The sequence below is a fragment of the Lagenorhynchus albirostris genome, chromosome X (genome assembly GCF_949774975.1).
Source record: "Lagenorhynchus albirostris chromosome X, mLagAlb1.1, whole genome shotgun sequence".
Lineage (NCBI taxonomy): Eukaryota > Metazoa > Chordata > Mammalia > Artiodactyla > Delphinidae > Lagenorhynchus > Lagenorhynchus albirostris.
In genome coordinates this window covers 80430379-80438291 of record NC_083116.1, presented here as the reverse complement: position 1 = coordinate 80438291, position 7913 = coordinate 80430379, and the positions used below count along the sequence as shown (strand labels likewise).

Sequence of the window (7913 nt, the reverse complement as noted above, 5' to 3'; positions counted from 1 at the left end):
AAATAGCAATGAGGGTGGAGGGGCTGAGGCAAGGAGATGGGGAGGGCTGCCCAGTATAAAAGCTGGGACATGTTGCAAAACAGCAAAATCACTCAGTATATTAGTCACCTCAGGCTGCTATGACAAAATTACATAGACTAAGTGGATTAAGCAACAAACATTGATTTCACACAGTTGTGGAGGCTGGAAGTCCAAGATGATGGTTCCTGTAGATTAGTTTCCTGGTGAGAACTCTGTTCCTAGCTTACATATAGCCAGCTTCTCACTGTGTCTTCACATGCCAGAGGTGGAGAAGGAGAGAGAGAGAGAGGGAAAGAAAGAGAGAAAGAAATAAAGAAAGAGAGAGAGAAAGGAAGGAAGGAAGGAAGGAAGAAAGAAAGAAAGAAAGAAAGAAAGAAAGAAAGAAAGAAAGAAAGAAAGAAAGAAAGAAAGAAAGAAAAAGAAAGAAAAAGAGAGAAAGTAAAGAAGAAGAAGAAGAAGAATGAATGAATGAATGAATGAATGAGAAGAGCAAGTACTATCTTTCTCTTTTTACAAGGACACTAATTGCCTCATGGGGACTCTACACTCATGATCTCATCTAAACTTAACCTCTCAAAGTCCCCATCTCCAAATACCATCACATTAGGGGTTAGGGCTTCAAAATAGAATTTGGGTGGGAAACAAACTTTTAGTCCATAACACTCAACTGCCTTAAGCAGGAAAAGCTTTTAATATAGGGGTTTAGGTGCTTACCAACATCATTGGAAAGTCTGGAGCCACAGGCTCTTGGCCAACCTCTAGGAACGAGCCCAAAATAGCACAAAAAATTTCATTTTAATCCTCATAACAACCTGTTGAGGTGTGTACAGTGTTTTCCAGTGAAGCAACTGAGGCATAGATCTGCTACCTAAATGACTTACCTGGGAAGTGGCAGAGTCTGGATTTGAACCCAGGCAGATGGAGAGCCCTGTGCATCCCCACACCCACCATGCAGATTTTGCCTTCAAAAGGAGAGTGGGAGGGATGGAAGGCGGGAAGAAGGGGAAGCTAATTCTCCAAGATAACCCCTTCCCCTACCAGGATGGATGTTACTTTGTGTATGTGTGAGCATTGGCCACGGAGCCCCATGCATGCAAGGACTTTGATAGATCTTGTCTGTACACCCTCTCCCATACCCCTTGTGCTCTAGACATGCCCTTCCATGGTTGCAGTCTGGAGGTCTGCATCCACAGTTAAGACCCCAGAGGGACATGTTGGCTGTGTGACCCCTGAACATGGAGGAAGTCACACCTTCCTGATTTACATCTTGCCACTGTCCCTCATATTTACCATCAAAACATTTCCTGACTTAGGAGCCAAAACCTACAGTTCTTTCAATTCCATCCTCAGCAGAGGGGCTGTGAAGGCTACAGGCAACTGTTTTATTTGTGAGATTTATACAGATTCTATTACATGGTACTTATCATTTTCTCAACTTGCACCATGGTGTTTTAAAGTTTTTCCATGATAAGAATACTGGAAGAGCAAATAAAAACATGCAAAGTTGTCTCTGGTGGGTTCTCTACCTTGGAGACATTCAGCTCAGGATTCCAAACTCAGAGGGAAAAGTTTGTCTACCCTGACTACAGACTGACTGCCAATGGGAATGATGTAATTACCTCTAAAGGGGAATATTTGCAAGAGGAGAGATTAGTGTGTATGGGTAAAAAGTAGAAGGATCACACCCATTGCAGACTGGGAAATGCAGACTGGATGACAGTGTGGGCATTTGTGTCAAGTATCCATATGTTTTGACCCATAATTCTGGGAATGCTACTGAAGGAAATCATAAATAACAAACAAGGAAATGCTTGACCACATTCTTTATGGTTGCAAAATATTAACAATAACACTGATATTTTAAAATAGAGGTTTTATCTCATAATTTACATTATAGTCTCATATATGAGTTAATGAGTCATTAAGAATTAGGGTTTTTTTCTAAATGTAAGTGGAAGGATGCTCTTAATGACCAGTGGACAAATAAAAAAAAACTCTAGCAGGACATCAAATAGGTAAAAACAAATGCCTCAAAATTTACAAAATGACAGAGATTGATTTTAGGTAGTGGGACTTGTGGGTAATTTCTGATTTTTTGTGCCTTTTTGTAAATTTCTAGTTTGCTAGATTTCAAAAGTCATGATACTAGAGGCAGTATAAAGGATTTGTCCCCGAGGACCCACTGGGTGAGAGATCTGGAAACTCAATTCAGGGTCATGGTTAACATATGTCACAGAGAAGTGTGAGTCCCTCATACATCTTTCTGGCAAGTTTCTGACACCAGCTGGCAGTGAAGTGAGGACTCCATCACTATACCTGTGCCCATTGGGAGTAAACCTGAGTATCAAACCCAATGGTCCAGAGTTTGAGGATGCCAGGCAGCAGAGTCCTAGACCATGAGTGGATGCCCTGGAAAAAGTATACTAACTGGTAAGAAAACACAGCCACCATGACATAAGCAGACATTACACCAGCTACCATTTGGGGGGATTCCAACTTTTGTGCTGAGCAACCCTGCTCTTTGAATGTGAGTGTTGGAACCAGCCTTGTTCTTACTCCTTTCACATCTCTCACCTACCAGTTGTGTGACCTTGGGCGAGTGACTTGACTTCTCTGAGCTTGTTTAGTTTCTTCATGCATAAAATGGAGATAACAGTTACTTGAATTGGTTACTAAATATCTAGGAAGCATCTAATTGTGCTGCCCATATAGTAGGCACTCAATTAATTGATCCATGGAGATGATGGTCACGTAGGTGATGTCTCTTGCTTTACTTTTATGAATGGTTTCTAGAGAATCTGTTCTTCAAGGTTAGAAGTGGAGATGGGTTTCTTTTTTTCTAACCATTGCGGTGACTGGCCCCAGCTGGGACTTTCTTTCAGCTCCTGTATGACCTCAGGGGCAGATCTGATACTCTTTGATATCTGCAGAAAGTGCACAGAGGCCCCCAGGTCTCTGCCCCTGGTGGTCACCAGAGCCATCCCACACCTTCCCCACATTAAAAAAGGCAGATGTGATGAAAAAATCTGGGGTCCTATTAGCTTTGCAGTGTTTCACATGTTGTAATTATTTTTGGTTGGCATTTCATTAAGATTTACACTTTTCAACATGGCAAAGAATGAAACAAAACCACAATCTTACACCATGCACAAAATTAACTCAAAATACATTAAAGACTTGAATGTAAGCTCTGAAAACATAACAATCCTAAAAGACAACATTGGTGGCAAGCTCCTTAATGTAAGTGTTGGAGATGACTTTTTTACTCTGATATCAAAAGCAAAAGCAACAAAAGCAAAAATAAATAAGTGGGGCTATATCATACTAAAAATCTTCTGTACAGCAGAGGAAACCATAAAACAAAATTACAAGGAGCCTTACTAAATGGGAGACAATAATGACATATCAAATATCTGATAAGGGGCTAATATTCAAAATATATAAAGAACTTATAAAACTCAATAGCAAAAACAAAAACAACAACAACAAAAAACCCTCAATTTTAAAATGGGCTCAGGATCTAAACAGAAAGTTTTCCAAAGAAGGCATACAATAGCCAACAGGTACATGAAAATGTGCTCAACATCATGAATCATCAGGGAAATGTAAATAACAAAGAGTTATTTTTCCCACACTTGCTAGAATGGCTGTTATTAAAAAAAAATACGTGTTGGTAAGGATGATGAGAAAAGGGAGTCCTTTGTACTAATGTTTGGAGTATAAATTGGTGCAACCGTTATGGAAAACAGTATAGAGGTTCCTCAAAAAATTAAAAGTAGAACTACCATATGAACCAGAAGTTCCACTTCTCAGTATTTATCCAAAAAACAAAAACAAAAAAGAAAACAAAAAGCGCTAACTCAAAAAGATATACAAACTCCCATGTCTATTATGGCATTATTTACACCAAGTTATGGAAACAATGTAGGTGTGCATCAATGGATAGATGGATTTTTTAAAAATTGTGTCAAAGACAAATACCTTATTATCTCTCTTTGATGTGGAATCTTAAAATAAAAAAAATAATCAAATTCATCTAAGTGATACAGAGGAGCAGATCAGCCAACTGGAAGAAAAAGTATTGGAAATCACTGATGCTGAACAGAAAAAAGAAAAAAAGAATGAAAATAAATGACCACAGCTTAAGAGACCTCTGGGACAACATCAAGTGTACTAATATTCACATTGTAATGGTCCCAAAAGAAGAAGAGAGAAAAATGGGGTTGAAAACATATTTGAAGACATAATAGCTGAAATCTTTACTAACCTGGGAAAGGAAACAGGCATCTAAGTCCATGAAGCACAGAGACTCCCATACAGAATTAACCCAAAGAGGAATACAAGACACATTGCAATTAAAATGGCAAAAATTATGGATAAAATGTCTATTAAAAACAGCAAGGAAAAAGCAACAAGTAACATACAAAGGAATTCCCATAAGACTGGTCAGCTGAATTTTCAGCAGAAACTCTGCAGGCCAGAAGAGCCTGTATTTAAAGTGTATTTAAATAGTGTATTTAAAGTGTAAAGTGTATTTAAATAGTGTATTTAAAGTGTATTTAAAGATATTGTATTTAAAGTAATGAAAGGGAAAAACCTACAGCCCAGAATACTCTACATAGCAAGGCTTTCATTCATATCTGATAAAGAAATCAAAAGCTTTACAGAAAAGCAATAGCTAAAAGAGTTCAGTACCGCCAGAAACACTTTACAAGAAATGGTAATGGAACTTCTCTAAGTGAAAAAGAAAAGGTCACAACTAGAAATATAAAAATCATGAAAAGAAAAAGCCCATCATAAAGACATACATACAGTAAAGTTAGGAAATCATCCATATGCAAAACTAGTAAGTAGGTTAAAAGACAAAAGTGCTAAAATTGTCTCTATACACAATAAGCAGTTATGGGATACACAACACAGTTGCATGTAAAATATGATAACAAAAGTAGTCATTCTGAGGCGAGGAGAATACAGAGTTGTTAAAATGCATTTGAAATTGAGATCAGCAACTTAAAACAATCATGTATATATGTAAATTGCTATATATAAACTTCATAGTAACCACTAATCAAAAATCTATAATAGATACACACACAGAAAAGAAAAGAGAATCCAAATATAACACTAAAGATAGTCATCAAACCACAAGAGAAGAAAACAAAAGAAGAAAGAAATTAAAAAGACATACAAAACAACCCCCAAACAATTAACAAAATGGCAATAAGAACATACATATGAATAATTACTTTAAAAGTAAATAGACTAAATGCTCCAATCAGAAGACATAGAGTGGCTGAATGGATACAAAAACAAGACTCATATATATGCTGCCTATAAGAGATGCACTTCACATCTAAAGACTCACACACAGACTGAAAGAAAGGGGATGTTAATAGGTGCTCCATGCAAATAGAAATCAAAAGAAAGCCAGGGAAGCAATACTTATATCAGACAAAATGGACTTTGAAATAAAGACTGTTATGAGAGAAATAAACACATCATATAATAATCAAGGAACCAATCCAATAGAAGATATAAATATTATAAATATGTATGCACCCAAAATAGGAGCACCTAAATACATAAAGCAGATACTAACAGACATAAAGGGAGAAGTAGAAAGTAACAAAATAAGAGTGAGGGTTATAACACACCACTTACATCAGTAGAGAGTTCATCCAGACAGAATATAAATGAGGAAACAGTGGCCTTAAATCACACATTAGATTATGAGGACTTAAAAGGTATATGTAGAAAGCATCCAAAAGCAACATCCAAAAGCAACAGAATGAATGCACATTCTTTTCTGGTATACATGGAACATTCTCCAGAATAGTTCATATGTCAGGCCACAAAACAAGCCTCGGTAAATTTAAGAAAATTGAAATCATATCAAGGATCTTTTCAATCTGCAATGCTATGAGACTAGAAATCAACTATAAGAAAAAACTGCAAAAACAATGTGGAGGTTAAACAATATGCTACTAAATAACCAATGGATCACTGGAGAAATCAAAGAGGAAAAAAATACCTGGAGACAAGTGAAAATGAAAACACAAAAATCTAAAATCTATGGGAGGCAGCAAAAGTAGTTCTAAGAGGGAAGTTTAGAGTGTTGCAAGCTTATCACAGGAAACAAGAAAAATCCAAAATGAACAACATAGCCTTATAACCAAAGAAACTAGATAAAGAAAAACAAACAAAACCCAAAAGTAAAAAATCATAAAGTTCAGGACAGAAATAAATGGAGACTTAAGAAAAAAAACATTAAAAATTAATGAAACTAAGAGCTGGTTCTATGAAAAGATTAAAAAAAAATATAAACATTTAGCCAAACCTACCAAGAAAAAAGGGCTCAAATCAATAAAATCAGAAATGAAAGAAGAGAAGTTACAACTGACACCACAGAAATACAAAGGGTTTTAAGAGACTACTATAAACAACTATATGGCAATAAAATGGACAAACTATACTTACCAGGCAGGGGAGATACCATGGTTATGAAGGTGGTTTTCCCAGGGTGAGGTTCATCCATTGCATTCCAGATGTGCTGATCCCTGAGATTTCCCCAAATGGAGAAAACTCAGCTGCATAGTATGTGGTAGTGGGGGACTGCATTCATGCTTTCTCATGTTTTTGTGTGTGTTTTAATGGTAGATATCTTTCAAAACCGTTTTCTAAGGGTCCAGTGGCTCATCTTTAATATTGAAGACTTCATCATCCATTTAAGTGTATGTGGGTGGTAGTGAATATATTACAGGGACATAGAGAAACAAAGATTTTAAAAATAGTACAAAAAATGTTTTTAAATGGACAACCTAGAAGAAAAGGACAAATTCCTAGAATTATAAAATCTCCCAATACTGAACCAAAAAGAAATAGAAACTATTAACAGGCCAAATACCAGTAACAATATTGAATACATAATTTAAAAAACATCTAATAAGCATACATCCAAACCAGATGGCTTCACAGGGGAATTCTAACAAATATTTAGAGAAAAATTAACACCTTATACTTCTCAAACTGTTCCAAAAAATTGCAGAGGAAGAAAGGTTTCAAAACTGATTCTAGGAGACCCAGATCAACCTGATACAAAAATCCAGACAAAGATATCATAAAAAAAGACAATTACAGACAATATTACTGATGAACTTAGATGCAAAAATACTCAACATAATATTAGCAAACTGAATCCAACAATATATTAAAAGGATCATACACCATGACCAAGGGTATGATCAAATTCACAAGGATTTTTCATTCAGCAAATCAATGTGTTAATCCATGTTAACAAATTGAAGAGTAAAGACCATATGATCATTTCAATAGATGCAGAAAAAAAGCTTTTGACAAAATTCAATATCCATTTATGATAAAACTCTCTTCAAACTGGGCATAGAAGGAACATAACATAATAAAGGACATATATTACCAGTTCACAGCTAACATCAAACTCAATAGTGAAAAGCTGAAAGCATATCCTCTAAGGTAAGGAACAACATACGGATGCCCAGCCTTGCCGCTTCTATTTAACATAGTATTGGAAAAGCTAACCACAACAATCAGACAAGAAAAAGGAGTAAAAGAATCCAAATTGAATAGGGAGAAGTAAAACTGTCTCTGTTTGCAGATGACATGATACATAGAAAATCCTAAAGACACTACCAAAAAACTATTAGAGCACATCAATGAATTCAGTACAGTTGCAGGATATAAAGTAAATATACAGAAATTAGTTGCATTTCCATACACTAATAATGAAAGATCAGAAAGAGATACAAAGGAAACAATCCGATTTACAATCACAAAAAAGAATAAAATACCTACAAATAAACTACCTAAAAAGATAAAATACCTGTACTCTGAAAACTATAAGACACCAGTGAAAG

At 35.9% G+C, this 7913-nt stretch overlaps 1 non-coding gene across 1 annotated transcript; it reads left to right on the top strand.

The window, feature by feature from the left end:
- The first annotated feature begins 6490 nt into the window (after positions 1-6490).
- Positions 6491-6654, top strand: LOC132514208 (U1 spliceosomal RNA). Its single transcript, XR_009538695.1, has one exon. It is a non-coding gene; the product is annotated as a U1 spliceosomal RNA (small nuclear RNA).
- The last annotated feature ends 1259 nt before the right edge of the window (positions 6655-7913 follow it).